Below are 15,132 nucleotides of genomic sequence, written 5' to 3' on the forward strand. Positions count from 1 at the left end.
GAAAGGGGAGGTGCTCTTGTGCAAGGTGTGGTTACAATGAGAAAAGGTGGAAGCACTTAGCAGATGGGGGATGTCCGGTTGTGAGCGAGTAAACCCCGGCCACTGGTTGTGACTGTTCTGAGGGTGAAAGTTTGTTTATGACAAGGAGATCAGCTGCTGTGAGCTGCTATGAATTGAGGAATAGGCTGCCTCAGCACTGCACATGATCTTTTATGTCCACTTGAGAGTGCAGACAGCACTTCACACCATGCAGCACTCCTTCGGTCTTGAAACATCTGCCTAGGTCACACACTTTGTCATGGGGCTTGAACCCACAAATATTTGATTTAGAGGAGAGAATGCTACCGCCACTGATCCCAGCTGATGCTTTGAATAATTGCTCTTCTCCAGACGAAATACTCCCACTCCCAAGCTCGTCATCTTCTCCTGACACCTTAAATATCTTAAACGAGGTCTCAGTTTGGTTTCCTTTTACTGTACTGCCTTCAACATTCAGATATGCTTGCTGTAGAATAGCAACCAGAATTGTACACAATATTTCAGCTGCGATCCACACATCTTGTGCAGATTCACTATCGCTTCTTGGGATTTCTACCCCAGCTCGCTGGTGAAACATCCCCTCATCTGGATAGCTTGCCTTACTCTTCTACATACTGCACTGCTGGTTTTAGTGAGCTATCCATCAGAATTCCCTGATCCCTTTGCTATAGCTATTTAGTTTATATTCCCATTGTATATATCTCTCCCCTAGTCGTATTTGCACTTTTCCACATAAAAAGGGTAACTTTCCAACTTCGGCGTCCTGGTGAGGAGCCTTGCCTTAAGCACCAGAAATTCAGACTAGCAACCCTTTCTGATATTGAGTGAGTGGAAAATCTCATGCTACACATCCCAATTTCCAATACATTCTGCACTGCGCAAGGTACCCTGCGGGGAGCACAGAAATGGATAATTACCCTTAAGAACCATCTGTCACTCATCAGCTCATCTTTGCAACCTTTTGAAACTTGGTGTGCCTCTTTCCTATTTTTAGCAATCCCTCCCCCTCCAGATGTGACCAAGCCATGCCTGACACCAGCTGCAAATAATTTATATTCCATGTACAAACTGCAATAGCCCCAGCACAAAGCCCTAGGAATTTGTGTGAAGTTCATTAGTAAATGTTTGAGTCTGTTGAGATTGGTTGAAAGAAGTGAACTTTAGGATATTCTGCACAGATACATTCAACTGAACACCCTTTGTCTTTGCAATAAAATAATGGGGCAGATAGAGAAGAAGTTTAAATTTTTCCCCCTACTACATGTGTCATTCACCTAGAAAGAAAGACTTGCATTGATATAGCGCCTTTCACGACCACCACAAGTCTTAAAGTGATTTACAGCTGATGAAGTACTTTTTGAAGTGTAGTCAGTATTGTAATGTAGGAAACATGGCAGCTAATTTGTGCTCAACAAAACCCTACAAATAGCAATGTGATAACGACCAGTTAATCTGTTTGTATGATGTTGATTGAAGGATAAATATTGGGCAGGATAACTCCCCTGGTCTTCTTAGAAATAGTGCATTGGATCTTTTACATCCACTTAAGCAGGGGCCTCGCTTTAGCGTCTCATCTGAAAGACAGCACCTCCAACAGTGCAGCACCACCTCGGTACTGCACTGGGATGTTGGCATTGATTTTTGTGCTTAAGCTCTAGTGGGACTTGAATCCAGAGATTCAGAGGTGAGTGTGCTACCAACTGAGCCACACAAAGGTGCAGCTGCAACAACACAAGATATTTAATAACATCCAAGACAGAGCAGTTTGCTTGATTGGCCTCCTTGCCATTATAGCCAATGTACACCACCTCCACCACTCAAGTACTGTGGCTACAAGCATGGGCGATCCCCACTATGTGGTGAGTACAACCCACCAGGGTTGCTTCAACAGCATCTCAATCCCTCATGACCTGTGCCACTGAGAAGGACAAGAGTAGCAACATAATGGGAATGCCATCACCTTCAAGTTCTCTAAATTCACACACCACCCTGACCTGGACAAGTATCATTCTTCATCATCGCAGGATCAGTATCATAGAATTCTCTACCAAGCACCAGTGTGAGAAGGATCAAATCACCACCGAGACCATAGTGGTGGGTAAAAAGATACACCTAGCAATGGACAATAAATGCTGATCCTGCCAATTAAAAAAAAACATTTCACTAAGCTGGAAATGGAGGAACACTAAAACCCAAAATTAGAATTGTATCTTCAGTGATTTCAAACAAACTCTCTTAACGTGCAGAATTTTTCAAACTAGTAGTGTGGACTTGGAGTTCTAATACAAATCAAGTTTAGCTTAGTAATGAGTCATTGCAGGCTTCATTAGAACAGACATACAGCCTGCACTCAGTGAGACTGTTACATTTCTAATTCTGGTTTATTCGGTTAACTTTATCAGAGGGCATTGAATCAGTAGAGTTAAGCTGTCTCAGACTGGAACTGATTCTTTTAGCTGGTCTGTTTTTGTGAAAGGCTTTGAAAAAAATAGTGTTGAATGAACCCAACCAAAGCTGTAAAGTGCAAGCCAAGAGAAATGATTCAGGCCATGTGAAGGATTGGAATCCGACACATTGTTTTTAATGCTGTTTCTTGGCAGGGATTGTCAAATAGCTCTAATGGTATTTTAACAAAACAATGTCAGCTTTACAGGAGGTTTTTTTGGTGGGGTTTGCAGGAAGGTGTTGCTAGAAAACACTAATCTGTACACCTGCTAATCTGACACAATGAGCAGTGTTAGAAATCAACATATCTCTTTAAAAAACAAACTCTTCCATGTGGCCTGTTTGATCTTTGTTTGGTTGTTTTTAAACGTACAGGCTTCTCATGATGCATGAGCTTCTCATGATGCCTATCACTAACGAAGTTGCCTAAAAGGGGTGGCCTTTCTACTTGCGCTGTCGCAATTGTTCGAATGTGCTGTACAATTAACTTTGTCACCCTTCCTTGGATTTCAGAGTAAGACCTCATGCTGTCATTATTTAAATCCTTTCCCCTTCAATTTTCTCCTCTTCGCTCTTTATCTTTCTTGAAGGGCGTAGCGAGGGAACAAAAAAAAATCTAAAGAAAGTGTTGGGTGCTGGGACACAAATCCCATGTCTCTCACTGGTATCACCCTTAGGACAGGGGTGTCAGCAACCTATTGACTGTAGTATAATGTTATAGCCTAGCCCAATCCTATCCTCATCTAACATGCACATAGCCATATTTTTCAACAGAGGTCACTGGATTACAATCAGGGATGGCAATCCCAGTGCCAAATAAAGTGGCTTAAGTTGGAGATGAAAGCTATATGGTTGCTTTTCTGAATTTCTGCACTCAGAGCAGGACATCACAAATCTGACCTATTTTCTTCACTCTCACACACTTGTCTAGTTTCCCTTTAAACACACCTGCGCTATTTGCTTCAACCACTTCCTGTGGTATTGAGTTCCTCATTCTTACCACTCATAGGAGTTTCTTCTGAATTCCCTATTGACCCCATAACCTACTGACCAAGAAGTAAGTGTGCCGCCAACTGACCCAAACTACCACTCATGCACATTTTTCAGTTATATATAAAACAGCAGTGATTTGTGAGTGTAGAATAAACCAACCCTGTTAACCTAACCAAGCACCAACCCCTGACATATCAAGAGAAACAGCAATAACATTAGCAAGATCAAACCTCCATCCGTCTTTGATGTGGGATTCAGAATTTAATTTTGGGGCACGGGAATGTATCCCTTATAGTGTGATAGCGGGTCCAGACTTAGTAATCTGTTCGGAATGGTTTGTTTGTTTTTTTTTGTAGCCAAAAAGTGTGCAAAAGAAAGCCTAAGAAAAAATGAGGAAGATAAAATAAAAACAAAGTGACATAATTGTGACTACATTTCAGAAGTACCTAATTGGTTGTAAACCGTCTGGGGTGTTCTGAGGTTGTGACAGGCAATATATAAATGTATGTTCTTTCATTCTTCTCTTGTGCTGCAATAAAAGTGGGCAATAATAGGAGGATGGAAATTACAAAAAATCCAGATAAATATCCTAGAGGAAGAAAAGTCAGTCATTTAAATGAGTAATTTTGCATTCGCGCATGTTCTCAACTAATAACCATAAATTCTGACCTCAAATTATATACCTCTTTGATCTAACAGAAACTTGGGCAGAATTTTTAGGTTGGCGGGCGGGCGCGATTGGCAGGCCCGGGATCGGTGCTGGGACCGCCAACCGCACTCGGCCCCCGATTGCCTGGCCAGCATGAAATGTGCGCTGAGAAGCTCAGCATTGCCAGGGTCGGGGTGGGAAGAGGGCGGGCCCTGATGTCAACGCGGGCGTGGGCCAGCGCTGAGAGAAAGCCCCATGAAGGCAGAGAGCTGCCTCAGGGAGTTGCAGATCCGAAAATCCTCAAATAAAGTTTTGAAAAGCAGAAAAGAAAATGTCCAAGCATCCCAATCAGGCACCTGAAAATATGCATGATAAGAACGCAGTCCACTGATTTTTAATTTTATTTTATTTTTCGATGGAAACCTCATCCCACTCTTGGATGAGATTTCATGAAAAATATAAAGGCCGCCTGGCCGATTCGCCCGTCCACCAGCTGTAAGGTTGGACGGGCAATGTAAAATTAAAGACAATTGCGCCACCAATGACCTTAATTGGCCTCTTAATTGTCAGTATGTGCCAGCTGACCGAAATATCGCGCGAGGGTGGGATGACGTCGGGACGCTCACCCGATGTCACCTCACGCGATTTCACGCCAGATTAGGTCGGGCGCGCACCCACCCCATCTGGTGTAAAATTCTGCCCATTGTTATGCATTATATAAACCAACATCATTCCACATACAAGGTTAATCTTCATTGGATTCTACAATCTTCACCACTATCATTAAATTGGTGAGAAGCTCACATCTGCACACTTATTAACCTGTAATGAATGGTTCGTGGCAAGTACGGTAACTGATCCATTCGAAATGAATGGATTAAAACTAGCATCTAAATCACACAACATTTAAAGTGTTAGTGTTCCAATTGTCCACCATATGTTTCGAAGGGAGCCTGTCTTTGTTTCAGTAATTTAAGGCCAGGATTTTCCTCAGGGCCTATCGACATTCTGCATTTCCACGGGGGAACAGTTCCACTGAATTTAGGGAGCTGAATAAGTCCTGAGGAATTTCATGATGTTCGTCTCTTGAAGATTGAAGAACAGGCTGCTCTATGAACGCAATGGAAATCGCATTGTGTCCACAGCAAGTTTTTTGCTACAGCCAGTTTCAGCTTCAGGTCTATAGACTCATGGAGCGAGGTGCCATGGCTTAGCATGTTGGAGGCCAAATGTGCTACAGCAGATGCTGTGGGCTTGTAATGATTTATGTCCTGGGCTCCTGGTTTGAACTATGAAGCTGTGGAGGGTGGGGCAGGGGTTGGGGAAAGGGGTAGCAGGGTGGTGAAGGAAAATCAAAGCTAGAGTCGTACCTTCTAGTGGCCGGATTCAGAGTGGTATGAAACAAAGCTGGGACTTAGGCACTGTCATGGTGGCAGAATGTGGTGTGGGGAAGCCCAAGCAAGGAGAACAGGAGGACAAAAATAAAGATCAATTTGTGGAGACTGAAATAATTGCTATTTTTAATTATGAGTTTTTCTCCGTGAATACAAACACCGAAACTTTACTGCACATTTGCATCTCTTAAGTCCTAAAAATTAGCATTTTAACAGCCTCCCATCTGGCTGACCTTGCCCAATAACAGAGGTCAACTCATTGAAATATTCTTACCATTTTCTGGCTCTCACACCCACCAGGAATTAGCATGAGACTATAAAACACTGGCTTTGGACTCAACTGGAATATTGCATCCAATCCTGGGCACCACATTTCAGGAAAGATGCGAAGTCTTTTGAAAAGGTGCAGAAAAGATGTGCAAGGATGGTTCCTGGGTTGAGGGACTTCAGTTACATTTATAGATTGGAAAGCCTAGGTTTGTTCTCCTTAGATAAGAGAACATTAAGAGGAGATTTGATAGAGGCGCTCAAAATCATGAGGGATCTGGACAGAATAGATAAGGAAAAGCCCTTGGCAGAGGGTTAAGAAGCAGAATAAAGTACCTCAAGGTGAATGGCAAAAGACCCAAAGGTGACATGAGGAAAACTTTTTTACACTGTGATTTTACAACTGATGCCACAAGTATTTATTAGGGCCTAAAATAATAAAAAAGAGTGATGGAGTCGGAAACTATTTTTCAAGTGGAAAGCTCAAACTTTCTGGCTCTCACAGCTACCAGGAAACAAAGTGGAGTGAGTGGATAGGAATTGGAATGCACTGCCTGAGAGTATGGTGGAAGCAGATTAATAGAGGCTTTCAAATATGAATTAGATAATTATCTGAAGAGAAGATATTTGCAGGGCTATGGGGAAAGGATGGGGGAGCGAGATGAAATAAGTTGCTCTTACACAGAGCCAGCACAGATACAGCAGGCTGAATAGCCTCCTCCGTTGGAACCATTCTATGACCCTATTACCCACTGATGGGACCATGGGGAATAGTGTTGCTGGGTGCCCATTCAACACTGTTATCTACTTTTCCCTTAAAAACGGATTGGAAAACAACAACCTCTTCATAAAAATTGGCCTTTGGAGGCCAATCAGTGGAGGTGAAATAAGGCTTTTCCTGTAACTGTATTAAAAACCAGGCTTTTCCATTCTCAGTTTTGACTTCAGGTTTATAGATTTGGCTGCATTCTGGGGCTTTGACCTAATTTAAAGAAAAGCTGGGGATTTAATGAGCCATGAACACATATATAGGCAGTTAACAGCCTAATGATTCTTGCACACATTGCCCAGCATTAATTGCATTGGACACAAAGTAGACCTTAGACCTTTGCACCTAGCTATACATGCTCCCCCACCCCCCATAGCAATATTGGCCCCACAATCATGTTTGATTTTTAATTTCTTGCCTACACTTGCATGATACTGTTCCGCAATCCCTGATCCTCACTGAGCTTCCATTTCAGTCCTTTATCTTTTTGCTAGATTGGTAACTTAGTTCTACTATTCTTCTCATAACTTGCTGCATCCAGAAACTTTGTGTGAACATAAACACACAAAAAAATGACTGATAAAACCTTAAAAGCAGCTCATTGTTGAAATTTGTGCGCCAAGGGAGGCCATCACTTAATCATGTTTGTTTTTTTTTTGTTCTTTGTGTCTGATTAATAAAGTCAAACAATATTATCAGTACATTTTGCTGGTTCACATACATAGTATCAAGCGAACTGTGCATGTGAGATTTAAAACAGCTGCTGAGGACAGCAAAACTAAACATCATTAACATTTAGGATTGAGAACCACTTTTTAAAATTGTTGCCGTTGGGCAAGTTTGAACTTTCCACTTGAAAAATAGTTTCCCACTGCATCACTCTTTTTATTATTTTAGGCCTGAATAAATACTTGCGGTATCAGTTGTAAAATCAACGAGGTTTGATATCTAGTGACAATTAAGAACATTGCAGCCCTTAGGGTTACTGTGACTGAGCCAGACAGTTATTAAGATGTTGTATTGCAGCTCTTCATTCATTGTTGTTCCAAGGGTTACAAGGCAGCGTGATCTTACCTGAAGGCTTGAACAATATCATAAACTACAAGATAGTGAAGTTTTCAGAATGTACTTTTTGGCTCTTTACATGACAAAAGTGATCTTATTTCTCTTGAACTGGCTTAAATTTAGTTGAAAACAAGTGTAAATAATACCACAGCATGCATGCTTGGCTGGTGTATTCTTAAGAAGCACTGGAGCATCAGCCAACTCTTCAACTTCCCATCATCTAGTATATTTCATGAAGCTTGAAAATGTAATAACAAATGTGATATCTCTCAGTTTAATGACCAATTTTCATGCCTGAACACAAGTACCCAATTTTGTCCAAAACTCGTCAGTCTTAGTTATTAATTTCTGGGCTAGTCTTCCAGATTATGTGACATGTTTTCTAGTTTTGTTTAAACAATAATTTATTCACCTACAGCATTATTATACACAGGACTGATCAGTAAAGCAAGCCACCAATAAGTATGCATTAATTAGTAATGAAAGCAATGCATTTAACACCATCTTTTCAATATCCTGAGGGCCCTCTTAAAGTAATTCACTGCCAAAAGCAAAATACTCAGGGTGCTAGAAATCTGAAATAAATACATAGTGCTGGAAACTCTCGGCAGATCTGACAGCACCTATGGAGAAAGAAACAGAGTTAACGTTTCAGGTCGATGACCTTTCAACAGAACTTCTCTTCCAAAGTGTTCCTTTTGAGTCCTTTGAGAGTACAGAATGTGAGTATTGCTGAAAAAAGACAGCCAGAGTCAAGCTGCCTGGTTTAAATGTTAAAAATGCTTGGCAGTTAACTGTCAGTCACCATTAACTGGTGCACTCTCCTGTTGCCAACCAGCCAGCACTTACTTCTCATACAGTATAAAGTTGTTGCTCCCTCTTACAGTGGTATTCTTGCGATTGTCCTGATGAACACAGGAGGAAAAGGTTTGACAAAATGTCTTTTTTCAAGGGAGGATCTTCCGGTCAGAGAGCGGAGACCACTCGCCGACGCATAAAACAATACGGGATGACGTCGAGTGGAATTCCCAACGTCACCCCGTGTCATTTCCATTTTCAGGTCGGTGGGGGCACAGCCCAGTCAGCTGCGTGCCCGCCGACCTGTCAACGGCCTATTGAGGCCATTTAAAAACTAATTAAGCTCATTAATGGACCTGCCCATCCAACCTTAGGGTTGGCAGGCAGGCCGGGAGCCCTAGCGGGCTTAAGAAAAAGCATGAAATCTCATCCACGGGCGGGATGAGGTTTCATGAGGGTTTTAAAATATTTAATAAAGCTTTCAGTAAAAGTAATGGACATGTCCCAACTCACTGCACTGCTGAAGTAACAGCCTAGCACATGCTTAGATCCTGGGAAAGAGCTTGTTCTCACAAGTTTTGGGGACAAAAATTGCTGCCAATGGAGTCAAGCTGACAAATATAAAGGATTTGCTCCATAAAAAGTCTAACTAGGGCTATTGCAATCACAGTTGGGGCAGGAGGTAATAACCAAAGCATAATGGGGAATTTACAATTTAAGTTTGAAAATTACCTTTAATTTAAAATGTAAAAAGATGTTAAGGGCAATAATGGAAACTTAAGGATTAAGACCACGTTTCCAGCTGTGTTATCCTGGACAGAACCTCAACACTGAGTGCGTTTTGGAATATGACAGGCTCATTAAAATTAATGAATGGAGAATTGTGTTAATCTGGAATCTGCATTTCAGGGGTTGTTTGAAGCTCTACATCATAAGTGTGCATTCAAATAGATCAGCCTAAGTATAAATAAGATACAAGGACCCGATAGCGAGGGGCTATAACTGTTTCATGATTAGGCTTCATTTGAATGCAGTCGATGAGCTACCAGCGCTCGCTGGTTGGCGTGGACAAGAACTCCAGAGGCTCCTCTGCAGAGCTGACCTGGAAGTGTTTTGGTGTCAAGGAGCAGTCTTGGGGATTGGGGAGAGGTGGGTTATGGAAGGACCAGCAGTGTGACTGAAAATTTTAGTAGGGCTGGAAGGACCATTCACACTGCTCCTCACCCCACAGAATAGATGCAGAAAATTTATTTGCCATGTTTAGGGAAGTGTTTCCCTTATTGGAACATTGATTAAGCTGCACTATGACCAGCACAAAATGATGGAGCATCCCCGAAAATTGCATTTGGGTCCCACAACCAGCATAGAATCTCAAGTTAAATATTTTACTAATGCTTATGTTCATTTCCTTGCCTGCTTAAAAGTTACACTGAATGGCCAGTGTATGGTAAGTTTTTAACACTTTTTCCTCTGTCTACTGCACTGCTTTCAGAGTGAACGGTACAGTAGTAAGCAAACGTCACCCCTATAGTTGACGTTATCTTCAGAATCTCCCCACTCTCTGGCTGCTTCCATCCATAATTCCTTCCAACCTTTTGTTTCTGCCCACAGTTCAAATTCAGAATTCAAACAATGGGATGAGATATGGAGTACTGAAGGCCTGAGAAGAGGCATTAGTCACCCAAAGGTGTTTTTTTTACAATGGCACTGGTACAGTTCAGCTTATGGGATTCCAGTATTTGTGCGCTGGTTCATGAATTGTGTTGCTGAATCCTGATAGCTGATTGTGCTGGCAGAATCATTGCCGCACAATTCCAATTCTGCTGCCATTCAGCAGAGCCAGCTTAGAGCGTTGTAAACACAGCAAGCTGAGACACTCATCAAGGCTCCTTAGATAGCACTTTCCAAACCCATGACCACTACCATTTAGAAGAGCAAGGGCAGCAGATGCATGGGAACACCACCACCTGCAAGTTCCCCACCAAGCCACACACTATCCTGACTTTGAAATATACTGCTGTTCCTTCACTGTAGCTGGGTCAAAATCCTGGAACTCCCTTCCTAACAGCACTGTGGGTGTTCCTACACGACATGGATTGGAGCGGTTCAAGAAGGCAGCTCACCACCACCTTCTCAAGGGCAGTTAGGGATGGGCAATAAATGCTGGCCCAGCCAGTGAAGCCTATATCCTTTGAATGAATAAAAAAAACACTCCCAGGATCCAAATTAAACAAAATGTAAAAGCACTTTTTAATAACACAGTATTCATAAATAAGCATTGAAATCCCAGTGGTAATCATTTCAAGTGTCTACTTATAACATCTTAAGTTTGCTAGCAGATATAACAAAGATGTGAAATGTGTGTTTCCAAATACCAACACAACTTAATTAACCTCAGGATCATCGGGAGAATATTAGCAAAGGCTTAAGGTTGGTTCATCCAGTCAAGGAACAGAAGATGGCTTGGGAAAATTCCAAAGGTTGAGGGAAAATACTGAACAAAGTGGCAAGGGGAAATAATAAATTTAAAATGCAATTCAGCAACAAAATTACAAAAGCAAGCAGTCAGCTTTAACCTTAGATGCAAGTTCAAAATCAGTGTTGCTCATTTTCAGGTGACAGGCTCTTGGGGTGATCTGTGTTCCATTCAGTTGCAGTAAATCCAGAATTCATGCTTTCATCTGTCATTCTATTCAAAGGCATTACTGTCATTTGCTTGCCCATTACAAATGGTACCAGCTGTTGCGAGTATTTAGTGATGTTGAATTTGCAATAAAGTGCATTTGTGTGATGGCTTTCTTTGTTCGTGCTGACACCTGGATATAATGTACTTGAAAGCTGTTGCTTTGGATGAAAAGATGATTCAGTTTTCAATGAAGAATGCATAATGGCACTCTTTAGTTATTGATTTAACCATCATCTTCAAACGCCAAGTAGAAGTACATTTATAATGTGATCTCAGGATCATGAGATAAATATGGATGGGGAAAGCTATTTGGCTCAACAAAGCTCATCCATCTAGAAGAAACTACAACATTCAACTGCCTCTTAAATGATTTAAGATTTCTGTCTCCACTTGCCTGCCTGGAAGTACAGCCAAGTGTTGATTTTTTTTTTGTGAAGAATTTCCAGATATCTGCTCTAAATTTGCTTTTCAACTGTTTGGCTGCAGAAGCAACCCCGTCCTCAACAATGATGGAGCCAAGCAACTGAGGGCAAGGCTGAAGTTTTTGCAAGGGTCTTCAGCCATAAGTGCAGAGTGGGCATACCCAGCTTCCTACTGAGGTCCCTGCTATCATTTATGAATGTACTAGATACAGTAAAGGCTATGGGTCCTGGCACCAATTTACTATAAGCTAACCACAACACCAGCCAATCTGTTCCAACACCAAGAGTTAGCCACCGCACCGGCCAAGTTGCTCCAACATTCAAGGTGTGTCCTAACTACCAAAAGCAGAATGAATTTAAATTGGCCAATTACTGCCTCCCCCAATCATCAGAAGAAGCCAACAATACTATCATTAAGCGCATTTACTTAAAAATAGCTTGCCTATTCATGCTCAGTTCAGGTTTCACCAGAGCCATTTGGGTGCAGACCTCAAGAAGTTTCAGACAAATGTACAGTACATTCACAGTAAACTTCTAATGTTGATGCCAAGCAAGTTTCCAATTTCCCATCAATGCTGCACTTAGTGTAAATAGGAGCAAAAACCCAAACAGATTCCAACGGGAAGCAGAGCAATTCTTCACCGTCAGGTTGGTCCCTAACTCTCAATTCAGGTTGCATTGACACCATGGGGAATGCTCACCTGTTTGACAGAGTATGTTGGAAAATCATGGGCATCGCCACTGGAATCTAAGGATGGAAAATCACACGGCATCCTTAATTTCTGACAGGTACTGGTGGAGGAATATTATTACAAATCTTCTGGGACTGTAAACTTTGGTCATAGCAGAAAGAAATAACTTGTATTTATGTGGCACCTTGCATAGCCTCAAGCCATCACTTCACAGGCAATTAGGTACTTACACAGCTTACTCATTGCTTTAATATGGGAAACACAAGAAGGATCTACAAACTTGAGATAATGAGATAAACGGCCAGAATAATCTGTTTTAGTGATATTAATTGGGGGATAAACATTGTCCAGGACATTGGAAGAACTCCCCTTTGAATAGTATCATGATGTCTTCTATGTCCCTCACAGAGTGCAGACAGGACCTTGATTTAACATCTTACCTGAAAGACCATGCTTCCTTAGTGGTTCACTGAAGTATCAGCCTAGATTACATTCCCAAGTAAATGGTGTTGTGCTTGAACCTACAATCATCAGATTCATAGGCAAGAGTACTACCACTGAGCCATGGCTGAAGCCCTGGGAGAAGCTTCTTTGTCAGTAAAGGAGCTCAAGCATCCATCAGATGAACTACTGCTAACAATTATGTTGCAAGTGTCTATATGAGCCTGCAATAGCTGTAACGAAAGTAGGGCAGAGAATTGCAAGCCTTAACTTCTGATTTAAAGCGATTTAGTTATCTCCTCTCCAAGAAAACAAAGGAGAATTTGAAGAATGAAAACATCAGGTAGATGTAGAAAGGATGTTCTTCTGTCATTCTGGACAGAGGTAGATTTTCAGAAATTGTAGGGAAGACCAGCAGAGCTGCATCAGCCCTTGAAATACTGCACGTGGCTAATGGATACAACTTTCAAACTGTTATCTTTCTCAAACAATTCTTACGTTTTAATAAGAACAACAAATAGTGAGAAAAAAATAGCAAATAAAAAGTGCTGCTGCAGACTCCTTCAAAACCCATTTGCCTGACATCTGTCCCTGCAATGTGACACTATTGGCTTTTCTTGCCTTTTTTGCTTATTGTGCGAATGGAATCTTTCAGTTAATGAGCATCCACTCACTTGGATTAATTGCTGATGCACACATTACCATATAGAACTGGTAAACGAAACTCGGTAACCACTCAATCCACTGCTGGTACAGTGTTGGTTTTCCAGAACATTACTACAGTATTTGCACACAAAGCACCAAGCATGATTAATTCTTGACTGCAGCAGAATCAGAACACACCTGCTTTGACCAAGCTATTGCCTGCAGGTCGTGTTTGGTTTTGGTCCATTGGGCCTATTATTTAATGTTCAAATGATATAAATCCTTAAGTAATTTTACAATAAAACATTATCTGTTGTGTTGTTCACATTTCTCACGCTCTGTAGCACAAACAAATGTAATTAACATTCTTAATTAAATAGTAGTGAGTATTTCTGGTATGCCCACTATTTTGGAGGAAATCACTGTTTTGTATGGAAGCTTTGGACAATTAACTGCTGCTGAAGTGCTGCTTGCCTAGCATTAAGACCACAAGGCATATTGATCATGCCTTCTCTAAGTGAATTAGGGACTGATTTCTCTGAGCAGATCCTCAAGACAAATACCAGAGTGGCTCTCTTTTTATATGTACTGTTATTAAAGTGTGGTACAGAAGTTTTTTTGTGTGAGGAAAAATGACAAATGTCTCAAATCTCTTTCATTTTGACCTACTATGGTGTTGCTCGCAATGAGTCAAACGCTTTGCTGTTGACAGTGGACAAATGGGGTACATATTTCTGCTAAAGGTTTTGGGAAATGGTTTGTGGGTTTTCAGAGGTAGTGATAATAGTTTTATTTTGACTGGTTCCTGGAAATAATGTTTGCCTTACCCACTGCAGTTCAACTATCACAGTTCATAAATAATAAATCTGTGCATGTAGTGGTATTATCACCGGACTAGATACCCAGGGTAATGCTCTGGGGACCGGGGTTCGAATCCCTCCAAGGCAGATGGTAAAATTTGAATTAGAAAAAAAATCTGGAATTAAAAGTCTAATGATGACCGTGAGACCATTGTCGATTGTTGTAAAAACCTGGTTCACTGATGTCCTTTAGGGAAGGAAATCTGCCCTCCTTACCTGGTCTGGCCCACAGGTGACTCCAGACACACAGCAATGTGGTTGACTCTTAAAATGCCCTCTGAAATGGCCTAGAAAGCCACTCAGTTCTTAAGGACAATTAGGGATAGGCAATAAATGCTGGCCCAGCCAGTGACACCCACATCCCATGAACAAATATAAAAAAATAAAGGAGGAAGGTGGGAGGAGGAAAGTTGGGTTTGAATTAAGGAGTCCTAAGTGGCACCTTTGTGGCCCTAGGCAAACCTTCAACAAAAAAGAACAAGACTTTTCAATGTGTGACAAGCAGCGCACCATCATGCAAGCGAATGCTCGTGATCCTGGCAACTGTGTTAAATTTGAGGCACTCCTTTGGCACTCTTTAACTGAGAAAGACACTATCTTGGTGGTAATCTGAAGATAAAAGCTATTCTCTGCGGCCCTGGTTGATGACACCAGTGAACCTTCAGGATCGCAGCTGAGCAACAGCAGAATGAGGACAAGCCATTCATCACAGTAATTATGGCACAGTTAAAGATGCATTTCAGATGCCTGGATAAACTTGGGTAGCTGCATGGCCTTGAGTATTTTTTGAGGAGTGTTACACGCTGTGAAACTTTGTCTTGCATGGCCCTCCTCATTGAAGATCCTGGAAAATGCAATCCCCATAGTTTATCTAGGAGCAGCACCACAGGTAGTTTCATTAGTGCTAAAATGTTAATTTGACTCTGTAAATGGCAGTGTCACGGTCTGTCCAGTAATGTTCCATGTT

At 41.6% G+C, this 15,132-nt stretch overlaps 1 protein-coding gene across 2 annotated transcripts in view; it reads left to right on the top strand.

The window, feature by feature from the left end:
- LOC144684607 (cytosolic arginine sensor for mTORC1 subunit 2) overlaps positions 1-15,132 on the top strand; it is a 192,168-nt gene that overhangs the window by 155,283 nt on the left and 21,753 nt on the right. The window lies entirely within an intron of this gene.

This window comes from Cetorhinus maximus, chromosome 9, assembly GCF_964194155.1.
Source record: "Cetorhinus maximus chromosome 9, sCetMax3.hap1.1, whole genome shotgun sequence".
NCBI classification, from domain to species: Eukaryota; Metazoa; Chordata; class Chondrichthyes; order Lamniformes; family Cetorhinidae; genus Cetorhinus; species Cetorhinus maximus.